This window comes from Neovison vison, chromosome 5 (assembly GCF_020171115.1).
Source record: "Neovison vison isolate M4711 chromosome 5, ASM_NN_V1, whole genome shotgun sequence".
Lineage (NCBI taxonomy): Eukaryota > Metazoa > Chordata > Mammalia > Carnivora > Mustelidae > Neogale > Neogale vison.
This window is the reverse complement of record NC_058095.1, coordinates 107,081,287-107,095,493: the sequence shown is the minus strand read 5'-3', so window position 1 is coordinate 107,095,493 and position 14,207 is coordinate 107,081,287. Positions and strand designations below refer to the sequence as shown.

The following is a 14,207-nucleotide window of genomic DNA, read 5'->3' as shown; positions in this document are numbered from 1 at the left end:
CCCCAATGATCCTATTTTTAAATACATATGCTAAATGTAATTAGAAGGCACCACAATTAAATACTTTACTAGAAAACCTATGGAAATGAATGAAAATCTGTAGACAATAAAGTATAAATAAGGACTTTCACTGATAATTCTTTTTCTCAGTTCAAAATGACCAAGAATGATTCTGTTTTTATTAAGTTTTATTAATACAGTATGAAGGAGATCTTGACAACTAAAAACAGACAATTTACATAGGAACGGAAAACTCATGAGAATTTTAATGGATCCTCATTCACCTGGAAGCCTTGGTCAGACTTCCTTTGGAATAAAAACTCTTTTATAAGAAGAGAAACCCAAGTTCTTGGGAACTACTCCTGAATTCTAATGTATTGTAACCAGTGAAATAATTTAAAAATAGAACTAGTACATGAACTTAGGAAGACATAGAACTGCTAACTTATTTGTTGTTATAAATAACAACCTACTAGACTATTACTATTCCAGGAAAAAAAACCACCAGTAACTTCATTCATTAGGTTCACAGTGATTCTACTGACTGCTCCAGTCACTTGTCAGAGCTAAAATTTTCTACACATATTAACTATTAGTGATTGTCAATGAGTGATAATTCTATATTAGAATTTCACAATCTCAATTTATAGCAGAGGTCTGAAGCTAGGTCAGTGTTCTCAAAACTAGTACCTGTAAAAAAACAACAACAAAACACTAGTACCTGTAATCAAAGCATCAGATCTCACTGAAATTCACAATTGATATTCTTCACAACAGAATTATCAAGGAAAGCGCAAAATTCACTTTTCTGTTTTTACTCTTTCTTCTAAGCACATATATAATTAACAGTCATCAAATTTTGGTTAATTATTATTATTACGATTAAGACAAGGTTTATAGTTTTGAAATAGAAGAAAGTATTTCTTTTTTTTTTTAAGATTTTATTTATTTATCAGAGAGAGGGGGAGAGAGCGAACATAGGCAGACAGAATGGCAGGCAGAGGCAGAGGGAGAAGCAGGCTCCCTGCCGAGCAAGGAGCCCAATGTGGGACTCGATCCCAGGACGCTGGGATCATGACCTGAGCCGAAGGCAGCTGCTTAACCAACTGAGCCACCCAGGCGTCCCATAAGAAAGTATTTCTTGATCAAATGGAAAACTTTTCTGTCACTAAAATCATCTAGGATAAGTGTGCTCTTTGTATTGTTTATTTCATTATATATGTTTATTACATTACCAACTTTTCCACTTTGTACTAGAGTACTTTAGAAATATTTTTAGGACTAGCGTGACTAAACTTGATTTAGATAGACCAAATTTCAGTTTTCCACATAGGCCACATTTCCTCATATGGGTCCAAGCACACTTATGCAAACACGTAAAGTTGACACCTTACTTCAGAATGTCCCATGTACTCAAGATACCAAGCTTGTAAACTGCCTCCCTTATCACCGTCCCTGCTCACTCAGGGCTGCCACCAAGTCATACAGGATCTTCTCTTTTTCTCTAAATAGGCCTATTCTGCACTTCTATTGCTTTGTTTGTGCTTCACAATTCAGTCAATACTCGTCAGGCCATATCTTTCTCATAATGAAAACCACATGCCCCTAAACCCCTTCCCTTTTTTGGACATCTTGGAAAAATTACTCAGTTTCCTTTTTTGTGAACCGAAGAAAAAATTTAGTACTCCTCTAGTAACTATTAGGTACCTACTTAATGTGTCACTGAGCTATACTTCATAAATGGGTGATAAGCATAAAAGCAATGGCTAGAAATAGGCCTATAGTAAGGAAAATAAAAATAGCAAATTATGACATGAGATTAGATTTCATACAGGGTGTGCAACCTTGGAAGCTCTTTAAACTACCTAGAAATCCTGTTTATAAGCATCCTTCCAAAAACCCATCTATCTTATTAAATTTGCTTTTCTTCAAGCATTAGTATCTAGGATAAATAAAAATGTTTTATTCAACATAATTGTTTTTATATTTAGTTTCATTACTAGAATCGATTTCCTACTATTTTTCAGGGTGGCAATGGTTTTTCTATAGTGTGGCTAAAATATTTTCTTCAGCTATAATAAAAATCAGACAAACACTTTTTAAATAATTTTCCAGGGGAGATGGGTCCCAAATTCCCATCAACCCACTCACAATAAACTTCTGAAGTAACAAAACATTTGTAAACTGGGAATGACTTATTCTTTGCTGTCATATTTACATTCCTATGGGCTTAAGAAATGATGCCACCACTAAGGTAATACCAATGACTTAATAGTTTAAAATTAAAAAAAAAATTCTGACAATTGTGAAGCTGTGTGCAAATCTGCCATTGGTCTAAGACCAAGTATGGGAAGTTCTGTGAGGAAGAAAACTTGGTTTGTGATATTATCTTTATTTTATTTACTTTTGATTTTAAGTGCAAGATACTGGTCTGGAGAAGGTTTCCTAAAACCAGCTGAGTTTCTTCTTATACAGAGGTGAAAGGCATTAAGAAAAAGAAAAAAAAAAAAAAAAAAAAACCACCTCACAAAACAAAACCTGTTCTACAGGCTTCTGTACACATAGAGGAAATACAGCCATTTTATGTATTATGTCTAGTGTATAAACCCTTTCGATATGCTTACTGACACTCTATAGAAGTTTTCATTCCAGCTAAGTTGTTCTGCCTTAAAGGACTCACTTGAACCACTAAGGGCATATCTTTTGATGCTGGCAGAGAGTAAATTCAAAACTTAGCTTAGAATAGTGCATCTCTATGCAATGACTCAGTTTAGCAGCTAACAATATATATTTCCTTCTACCCACAGAGGAATGATTACATGTCTTCCACTGATGTCTTTAAAAAGACATAAAAAATTAATGTATAATGTCCTATGCTAAGGTTGTACAAATAAAATTTCTCTTGTAATGTAAATACATAATTCACAAGTTTATTTTTCTTTTCTCTGCTATATTGCTGGCATACATATATGCATCTGGCTATAATATTTCTTCAGCAGAGCAACAATGTTATATGAGTGTCTGGTATCAGCAATAGAACAAAATAACCTTGAATCCTTAATTTGAAATTCATGTACATTCATTTTGTATCAAATGGTAAATTTGATATGTAAATTATCTAATTTTTATATTCATTACAGAACCTTGAAAAAAATCACGTGTCACTTATTGGATCTAACAGAAGCATTCCATACTTAAATGATATGTCCTTTTAATGAATGGTATCATTAACACTTCTATTTGAATTACAAGAGAATGATGTAACTTACAATAATTGAGGATCCCAAACGTCACAATGATAGTATTAAATTTACTGACAATAGACAGAAAGAGATAACTTTTGAATTTTCAGGCAGTTGAAAAGGAAACATGAAAAATGGTATACTGCCACTATTTTATTTTTGGAAACACTTTGTAAATAAAAACCCATTTTCAGAATAAGATATTCCATGGACACAGAATAGTTGGTAATGGTTCAAGTGCCTTAGGCAACAGAGAAGTATTGTTTTGTAGTTGTTGTTTTTTTTTAAACCTCTCCTAGTAACAGCAGTTCATCATGCACAAAGAAGCAAGGTAACAACATGATTTAAAATGAATATATAAGCATTAACTGTAAAACCTCAGTGAAAACTGAAGTTTACTACATCAATTTCATTTCTATGAACTAGAATAGATAACCTGGCTGATACTCACCAAATGTTATAGAAATGCCCAAGCTTGTCTAAGCAACAAAAAGTAGACACATGGTGAGGTGCTGAAGACAGCTCTCGGGCTCAAAGCACTTTACATGAAGTAGCTTTATCTTCCATTTAATAGAGGGTGCCTCCTGTTACCAAAAGCGCTGCAGAGCGAAGAGTTTCCACAATCCCCTCTTGACTTTCTCTCTCTCTTTGAAGAGTAACAGTTACCACCGGAAAACGTTAGCAGAAAATGATCACTTGAACACTCGCACAGGGCAGCTGTAAATTTCCACTCTCTTTGCTTGCTCTCAGATTCCAAGCCTTGCTTGTCTCTTAATCTGTCACAGGCAGTTCTGTTTCTGGTCAGACCAGCTTGCTTCTGCCTTCTCCTCTCTCTCTCAAACGCACTCTTTTAGATACATACCACTGTGTAACAGCTCCCTCTTTTTCCTCCTCCCTCCCAACTATGCGTCACAAGAACGTGTGTAAAGCAATTAAACTGAGGCAAATTTAAATCTTGCTCCTTCACCGCAAAAGAGTCTAGGGATAAACAAAATATTTTCCTCACCGCGTTCTAAGTCCTATAGTTGCTCATGTGTGTAGTTTTGTCCACAGATTAAAATGGCCTGACAATGCTGGTTAAAAATGTAAATAACAGTTTCTAACAAAGGTGTGTTGATAGTGATAATAACAGCTTCATTTGCTAATACGTTAGTTTCTCAGGGAAGATTCTGATTCTGTAGCAAGGAAATACTCAAGCATCGTGAATTTACTCTTCAGATTTTAAAAGGCAAGGAAGATTTTTAAATTAGAGTATTTAAAATTTAAAGTATGTGAAAGTACAATGTATTTTGAAATATGGCATATTTTGAGACTTAGATCCAACATTTGCAGTTATAAAAGGGAAAATTACAAAGAACACAGAAAAATACTGACACCAAAAATATTAAGTAGAGCAGCTTATACCATTTATGTGCAAACCAAATATAATCACTTTGTTTAGAAGTCCCCCTCACTCCACATACACACGCAAAACATTGGTCAGGATGCATAATATCTCTTCAATGAGAATTTAAAAGGCTTAAGAGTATTTTATAAACTTTTTTCACTATTACACATGTATAATTATAAAGTAAAATGTCTTAAAATTACGGATCTCTGAAAAATCTGAGGATGAGGAATTAGGTAGAAAGCGGAGTGGGATGGTTGGTGACAGACTTAGAAGGCATTTGTAGAATTCTCTGGAATTAGATGGCAATGTACTCAGCTTGGAATACATGCTGACCATGTGAGAATACCGGTCAGAGCCTGCTTTAGAGTTTTCTGTTCCAGTCCCATAGCTCCAAAGACTTTCAAGTTCTCGGTCTCCCACTGTATGTTTCCAATCTAAATTCTCGGCCTCTTCTTTTGATGACAGATCCCTCAATAACAGAATGGACCGAAGTTAACAGGCCTATTATGTTTTAATCTTATTCTCTGCTAAAGCATCTCTAAGAATATGAGCTTAAATAAAGTGCAAGGCAAAAAAATCTATAAATAGTTGGTTATTACCCCTAAGAAAAATAAGCAAATAAATAAAGCTTTGCTTTATTTCTTAACCTATACATCAGGTGTTTAATATAGATTCCCTGATATACACATATATTTATTTAAAAATATGTACTTCTTAAGGTGGTTCATTTAAAGCAAGCTTTATTTATTTACTTTTAATATTTTATTTATTTATTTGACAGAGAGAGAGAGAGATCACAAGTAGGCAAAGAGGCAGGCAGAGAGAGAGGGGGAAGCAGGCTCCCTGAGCTTGATCCTCCCTCCCTGAGCTTGATCCCAGGACCCTGAGATCATGACCTGATTCCAAGGCAGAGGCCAACGCACTGAACCACCAAGGGACCCTATTTGTTTACTTTTAAAGACTTTATTTATTTACTGAGAGAGAGAGATCATAAGGTAGAGGGAGAGGGCAGAGGGAATCTCAAGTCAGCGGGGGACAGAGCTGGGAGCCAGATGAGCGGCTCAATCTCACAATCCGAGATCATGACCTGAGCCCAAGTCATGAATCAGACGGTTAACTGACTAAGCCTGACTAAGCCACCCAGGCGCCCCTAAAGTAGACTTTTAAAACTTAAATATATTATAAGGTAATTTGGTTCTTAACACCTAAGAAATAGGTACCAAAGAAGACTAGAAATTTGTCTGCCAATTATTCCTTTAATTTGGACTTTTGTAAAACTTAGAGTTTTATTTTTTACTTAAAGAAAAAAATGTTAAAGAGACATTATCTTAAATCACCAGGGGGCAATTAGTAATAAGTGCCTTGTATCTTCCTGAGTTCAAGATTATACTCAGAGAGTTCTGGTATACCTGGAGAAATTCAGGATTAGTAAGGATGGTGCTTAGACTAACTATGAGGTTAATTTTTTTTTTTTTTAAAGATTTTATTTATTTACTTGACAGAAAGAGATCACAAGTAGACAGAGAGAGAGGCAGGCAGAGAGAGAGAGAGAGGGAAGCAGGCTCCCTGCTGAGCAGAGAGCCCGATGCGGGACTCGATCCCAGGACCCTGAGATCATCACCTGAGCCGAAGGCAGCGGATTAACCCACTGAGCCACCCAGGCGCCCAAGGTTAATTTTTTTTAAGGCACTTTAACACTGGGAGATGTTATATCAACCTATGATTCTAAGGCACAAAATAAAGACAAGGTATTCAAAATACACATTCAAACCAACTACACATGATTATATGTGTTTATATTTGACTTCTACCAAACACCATTTTTAAAAAACACATGCAAAGAAATCACATAAAGTGACCATATATTGATCCACAAAAAAGTTAACAAATTTCCAAAATGGAAAATAGTACAAGCTTCATCCTCTGAAAACAAGATGAGAAAACTCAAAGTTATTTAAGAAATTTTTAACAGATAAGCAAATATGCTTTAACCAACCCTATTGATACTTGAAAATTTAAAAATACAATTACAGTGGACTGCAATTCTCTTTCAGGATATGATGAAATAATAGGGACTGAATTTACTCTTCCGTCTTACATAACTGAGAAACTGGGCAAAATATATAAAACAATGCTTTTTAGACACTGGACACCAGGCAGCTCAGCCCAGTAATCCCTGAGAGAAGGGAAACAAGGTAATTATTGCCCCAGGCTGCAGAGCAGGAAGGGGAGCCCAAACAGAGCGTGGCAGTCTTCCGGAGTTAAAGAGACAAGGGTTGAGAATTCAAGAAGGACAATGTGACTAAAATTCACAGTGCAGAATACCAGAGGAGAGAATTGCAGAGAATCCCAGAGATCTGCCGAGGACTCTCTTCAAATCTTCTTCTGAGAATTGATTAGCACATCTGTGAGAAAACTCCAAAGACAGGAAAGAACGAATGGAAAGAATCAGGCTGAAGAATTCACAGTATTCACACAGGACTGAAAATAGTTCTTGTTCCCAAAAGCCAAAGTGAAGAAATCTCATGTGAGAAACTGGGTTAAATACTCTGAAAGATATTGCCTTGGCATTGGGACCAAATTAGCCTTAGATTAAGTTGTTCTGGTCCTTCTCTATAGACCTCACAAGTAAGTCCAGAAATGATAAAATTCTTTCCAAATAAATTAACTGCATCCTAGAATAGAATTCAAAAATATCTAAAGGCATTTTTAGAAATCTAGCATATAGCATAAAACTCATAATGTCTGGCATGCAGTCAAAAATTACTAGGCATGCAAAAACCCAGGAAAATACAATAAGCCTTTAAAATAATAATAAAAGTATTTCTATGAGTTAAGGTAATAATAGCAAATTTATTTATTGAAAAGACTTGTTTTCCTTTTTAACTAGCTTGTAAGGTATAGCGTGACTGTTTGTAAAATGCAAATATGCAGTTCTCCACCAACACTTCCTCCAAGAATTCCAGTCTTCACTGATGATCTGTGTCTAAATCAATCATTTCATCAGGGACTGAAAACTGGTCATTTAAAAAATTCTATTCTTTCTGCTATATTGGCTGACTTGTTTGATAGAGAAGAGCTTCTCCTCAACTATACTTCTAATTAAAAAAGACTGATAATGGCTTCCTTTAATTACCAATTTGGAGAGTACAAAGTCCAATGGTGGCAAATAGAAGACTATTTTTGGTGAGGTTAAGTCTTTCTCTTCTTCTTCTTCTCCTTTTTCTTTTGGGTTAAGATTTTATTTATTTATTTGACAGAGAGAGAAAGAGAGAGAGCATAAGCAGGGGAAGCAACAGGCAAAGGGAGAGGAGAAGCAGGCTCCTTGCTGAGCAGGGAGCCCGATGTGGGGCTTGATCCCAGCACCCTGGGCTCATGACCTGAGCTGAAGGTAGATGTGTAACCGATTGAGTCACCCAGGTGCCTCATCTTCTTTAGAGTATCATTCAAAATGGTTCATAAATCTTTATAAATTCAATGTTTCAATAAATTACAGGCATTATTCCATTTGATGCCATCCTTCTAGCTTGGGTTTCCCCCAAAAGTAGGATCTGAAGCAAAAGCCTTATGGGATATTATTATATATTTTTTAAGATTTTATTTATTTATTTGACAGACAGAGATCACAAGTAGGCAGAGAAGTAGGCAGAGAGAGAGGGGGAAGCAGGCTCCCCGCTGAGCAGAGAGCCAGATGTGGGACTCAATCCCAGGACCCTGGGATCATGACCTGAGCCGAAAGCAGAGGCTTTAACCCACTGAGCCACCCAGGCACCCCTGTGATATTATTTTTAAAAGTAATCCAATCACAGTGAGCAGAAGTGAGGGACAAGGGGAATAAAGCAAAGGAGAGAGAGTCAAAATGAATACCAAGCTGGCCACCGGTTTAATCTGTCAGATTGAATTTCTTAGAAGCCATGTAAGCTGCATTTCAGGACCACCACTAAGGTGGGAGGAGAAAAGAGAGGAGAAAAATTTACCCACTGACTTCACTTCCCATTGATCAAAGGCTTTCCCAAAAGGGCATTAATTCCCCTACACTTGAGTTTTAACTCCACTGTACGTCCAGACTGTACATGTGTGGGTCTTCCTTGAGGACACTGCAAAAAGCAAGGGGTTTACTGAATAGCAGGAATGAAGCTATGTATGATTATGCCCACACAAGAGTTTACATAGGGCTGAAATGAGGAAAGTGAATCCCAGAGGATATGCAATGATGTATGAGAGGTATCTGTAAAAACTGTGCAAATTTTCCCAGATCTGGACAATGGAAGTCCTTTAAAGATATTTCCTGCATCCTTTTGATACAATTTCAGTAATCTTTGAATTTTTATTGCTTTCCAGTTCAACAGAATGTCCCAGCCTCACTTTGTATTTCCTCTGTCCTAGATCTGCAATGAGTCATTTCTCCAGGGAGCCCTAGAGCTTCATAGTGATGTTTGGGTATTGGGCACACTCACTGCTACAGACATGTCACTGCTTCTAGACCTTGCAGTGATGAAAGTTAGCAAATGAGTTTTAAAAAGTCATTAATTTACATTGATATTTCAATTCTAATTTACCATTACAGAGTTTCAACTCTATTTTTTTTTAAGTTTTATACTCATCTCTTACATAAAAATTTTGGTTCTAATAACACATCAACAAAATGATGTGTTTATCTTTCAGTATACCTAATATAGATTTAAAATAGCAATGCCACAATTTCTAACAATAAAACTAATAAAAGAAGTTTAAATAATTCTTTGCAATTAACTTCTAATTTAACTTGCAATGTACTGGTAAGCATATATGACTACCACTATCTTAGAGAGTTCTAATGTCAAAATGTTGAATTAGTTTGCCTGTTGCAAAATCAAAACTTCTATTTTACATTGTTAATTCACAATTGAAAAATTTCCATAGAATGAGATTTTAATTGTTTTATTATCAGATGGAGACTTTAACAACCCGTAAGCAATGCAGTTCCATGGAGCTGTCTCAGTTATGGAGAAAGCAGAGAGGAAAATTGAAAAGTGTAAATGATACATAGAGATCAAGCTATGGCCAAATGACATCATGGTACACTAATAAGCCATGATTCTACAGTAACTCATATACAAAAATGTGGTGGAAAAATTATTTATCACTATATGTGATGGTATAACTATGCAGAATTCCAAATTATCTCCTCCACCTTAGCAGTCACTTTCATGTTATTGATACGGTAAGACTTAGAATCCATCTTGAAATGTATTTACTGCATCACTTCACTAATTCTAAGTATTGCAACTAGTTACAGAATTTTTTTAAGGCCCATTATTAAATTGATTAGTCCCCCCTATCAAGGGGTGCCTGGGTGGCTCAGTCAGTTAAGCATTTGCCTTTAGCCCAGGTCATGATGCTGGGGTCCTGGGATCCCAAGAAAGTCCCAGTAGAGCTCCTTGCTTGGCAGAGTCTGCTTTTCCCTCTCCCTCTGTCCCACCCCCCTTGCTCTCTTTCTGTGTCAAATAAATAAATAAATAAAATCTTAAAAAAATATGTATTAAAAATAAAGATTTTATTTATTTCTTTGACAGAGAGAGAGAAAGCACAAGGAGGGGAGTGACAGAGGAAATGGAAGAAGTGGACTCCCCACTGAGCAGAGAGCCCAATGCAGGGCTTGATCCCCGGACCCTGAGATCATGACCTGAACCTAATGCAGATGTTTAACTGACTGAACCACCCAGGCACCCCAATAAATAAAATCTTTACAAAACACTGATTAGTCAATCAAAATAACACTGGTGGTTTAAAAAGTTTACTGTCAACAATAACAATAATTGATATACTAAAAACTAGTTTATCATGTTCAAAAAAATCAAGATTCTAATATGTAAAATACTAAACACAAATATGTATTTTTATGACTGCTTGACTGGCAATTTACTGCTATCTATTGGACTACATTATTGTTAATTTTACTTTATTAGTTTTATAGAGTTATTTATGTTTAATGAATACATTTGTTTTCACTTACATAGAAAAGCTGAAGGAGAAAGTTAACTAAAACAATTGGACTGCAAGTGACAAACCCAATGCACATAAGTTTTGCCAAAAGGGAACTTAAGGATCATGTAACCAAAAGGCCTAGGATCAGAGCACAGCCCAGCCAGGGAAGTACCTACTGGGGAGAGGCAGGAGATGCTACTGAACATCCTAAGATCAGAGAACATCCTCTCTCTAATAAAGAAATATCTAGTCCAAAATGTCAACAGTGCCAAGGCTGAGCGACCCTGGATCAAAGCTAACTTCAGCCCAAGGTTAAACAATGTCATTGGAGCTCTTTCTCTCTTTGCATTGCTTTCTTCGGTGCTGCCTTCTTTCATAGGTGGGCTCTCCTTACGTGGTGGCACAGATTATATGGCCTTGGTCCCCATAATCTCAAAAGAAGAGAAGCCCTTGGGCCTCTCTTTCAACAGCTACATCAAACCTGAAAAACGGCTTTGGTGCTGCTAGTTCAGGTAACCAACTATTAAGAACCATATGCATAAGAACCAGGTGCTCTTGTTAGACAGCTTGGCTTCAGAGTGTGTTAGCATCAGTGCAAAGAGACTGATAGGCCTATAAGGCAGGACAAAAGCAAAGTGAGAATCTCACTATGAAAGAGCAACTTCAAGTCAAGAGTCATTAAGTGAAATGTTGGGTGAGATCTGCACCACGACTGAACTTCAAAGCATATGTAGCTGGATTCACTCAGCTACATTTGTGTTTTACATAAAACCATTCCATAAATTGGGGTGCCTGGGTGGCTCAGTTGGTTAAGCAGCTGCATTCAGCTCAGGTCATGATCCTGGAGTCCTGGGATCGAGTCCCACCTCAGACTCCCTGCTTGGCTCCCTCTGACTTCTCCCCTTTCATGCTCTCTCTCTCTCTCTCTCTCTCTCGCAAATAAATAAATAAAATCTTAAAAAAGAAAGAAAGAAGACATCTTATTAAAAAAAAATTCCAGGGGCACCTGGGTGGCTCAGTGGGTTAAAGCCCCTGCCTTCAGCTTGGGTCATGGTCCCGGGGTCCTGGGATCGAGCCCTCCATCGGGGTCCTGGGCTCAGTGGGGAGCCTGCTTCCCCCTCTCTCTGTCTGCCTCTCTGCCTACTTGTGATCTCTCTTTCTCTGTCAAATAAATAAATAAAATCTTAAAAAAAAAAATTCCATTAAAAAGTTCAACCTGGCTGCTCAGCATCCACATTTGCCCTTTTCCTACATCTGTACTTTCAACAATGGCCATGCCTAACGTTGGGCAAGATTTCCAAATGTGACTAACAGTACACTCACCCTTGCTCAAACTTATTTACTGCCGCCAGCTCCAACATCTCTGTTGGGTATAAATTTCTCAATCAAGTTTGAAGCAGCTCCTTAGGGTCTATCATCCTATGGCTCAATTGTAAATTTAATCTCCCCACACCAAGACATATAATAAACAAGGCAAAGTAGAAAAAAAAGACACCACCAATAAAAACTCATGCATGAAAAAAACGGAGGTAAAGAAACATCGATTCATAATATATATATATATTTTGCTGGACAGAAGAGTAGGCATCCCTGTCTGGGAAGGGAAATGAGTTCTTTAGTTACCAAATTGATTGCCCCTGATTGTAATCTCTAAACTCTTGGAGAATCTCCCCTATCAAATATCCCCCAAAATCATGATGAGAAGGTCATTGCGGACGGTTCCTGACTGGGAGCTTTCCTGCTGAAGCAGTCCACTTGTTTTGGAATCATGTGCAAGAGAATGGGAGTTTCTGGGGAATGGGAAATCATAAGCCTTTGTTTCTCAGACTTGAATATTTCTGATAATACAACTGTCTCAGATTCTCTTTGACTTTAATCATTTTGCTGCTTGTTTTCTACTAACCAAAATCAGCAACTGGTGAATCTGGACTTGTGATTTTTTTCTCTAACTGGCTTCCGGGCTCTGTGCATTACTCAAGCCTTCAGGTTAAACTGCTTCTTCTAAGCAAATGAGGGTAAACCTGTCCCCTTAGACCTAGGATGTATCCCAATAGACTGGTTTGTATTCTAGGGTTGACCATTACCTTTGCCCAAGGCAGAAGTAAAAGATGCCTGGGTCTTCAGCTTTCTCCAAGGTTCTGATCGTATCTTTTCTTTCTAATCATATCTTTCATGCCTTCTACTTGTATCTTCTCCTATGGATCTTTCATATCTTTCTCAACATTCTGTCTCCCTGCTTTTGCTCATACTAACTTAGCTCAGGCCTGTGATCACACTAGGGAGATAAAAATCAAGGAACAGTGGGTTGGAATTTAATATTCAAAAATTTCATCAGAGACTTTTTTTTTTTTAAGAAAAGGTAGGAGCCTAATGAAAACAGCAGTTTTACATATGTTAAATGGTTAAGAAGTACATAAATGCTATGATAAATATGACCCTGTACCTTGAAAAAGACCTGGCACTTGCTAATGAAGGTGATGGGTGTTAGAAGAGCTGCGTCTTGGGAGTTATTCTGAAATAGAGAGAATAGGGTTATCTGAAATCAGCTGGAAAGTTTTAACATCAAATGTGGATGGACAGGACTCATCACGTGTGGTACACTGAGATTGCTGGCAGGTGTCTGAAGTGTGTGCATGTGGACATTTTGTGTATTCCTCTGTGGCTTGGTTTAGCAGGGTGGTTTTTGCATTCATGTTAGTACTGCTCACAAATGAAATGACACAAAAACAAACAAACAAACGAAATGTGTATTATGCTCAAATTGCTCCCTAATATATCAATCATGTTGTAACACATTTGTATAAAAATGAGTGTTTTAGGAGAAATGACTATTACTTTTACCATTATAAAATGTATGTAAATGTATATGCATATACATATATATGTGTTAGAGTATGCTAAAATGTACTATATACCTATTGTTGCAATTTTGCTAATTTGAGTAACTACAGATCTTTGGGGTTTTTTTAGTGGCATTGACTTCTCTCTTATTCTCACTTCTTTTCTTCACTTCTCATTCACCCTTTTGTTTCTGTTTTTCTCTATTCCTAAAGACCACAATATATATACAAAGTATTACAGCTACACTTTCAGGGAGCCCAGAAATTATATTTGATTTACTCTTTAATAGTCCTTGGCCTCCAATAAGGCCAATAAAGAAGCCCCAAAGCAAAGAACCTGTTTAAAGTCTTTAGGAGCTTGTCATGCTACCCATATACCATAAATATCTTTAGTTCTTCCTTCTCATAATTTCCATTTTGAACATTATTAATATTGTGGCCTTGCAGGTTGCTTAACGATATTCAAATTGCTTTCATAAAAGCAGAATATAGAAGAAATTCTATAGGAGGAACACTGTAGATGTTGCACAGAAATGAAGCTTAATTGATATAATAAAACACACATTACCTTAATTGATAAAATAAAACACACATCAAGTGCACAAGTTGTGCACTTGAAACTAACGTAACACTGTATGTCAATTATACTTCAATAATAAGGTTTATAAAAAACCACACCCACATTTCTAATTGTACACTAATTGCTAACCCTTGGCCAAATCTGGAAATCTTTAGAAGGTCTTCCAATTAACTTCAACAAGATTAAAA

General features: G+C 36.7%; 1 protein-coding gene across 8 annotated transcripts in view; it reads right to left on the bottom strand.

Moving 5' to 3' along the window:
- The window catches only part of CAB39L (calcium binding protein 39 like), a 121,468-nt gene that overhangs the window by 70,457 nt on the left and 36,804 nt on the right, over positions 1–14,207 (bottom strand). Inside the window, exon 1 of one of the 8 annotated variants that reach the window (XM_044249702.1) lies at positions 3,694–4,140. The exons of the other annotated variants lie outside the window; for them this stretch is intronic. The gene's annotated coding sequence lies outside the window, so the exon portion shown is untranslated. Of the gene's footprint in view, positions 1–3,693; positions 4,141–14,207 lie in introns of those variants that run through there. 8 annotated transcript variants of the gene reach the window in all.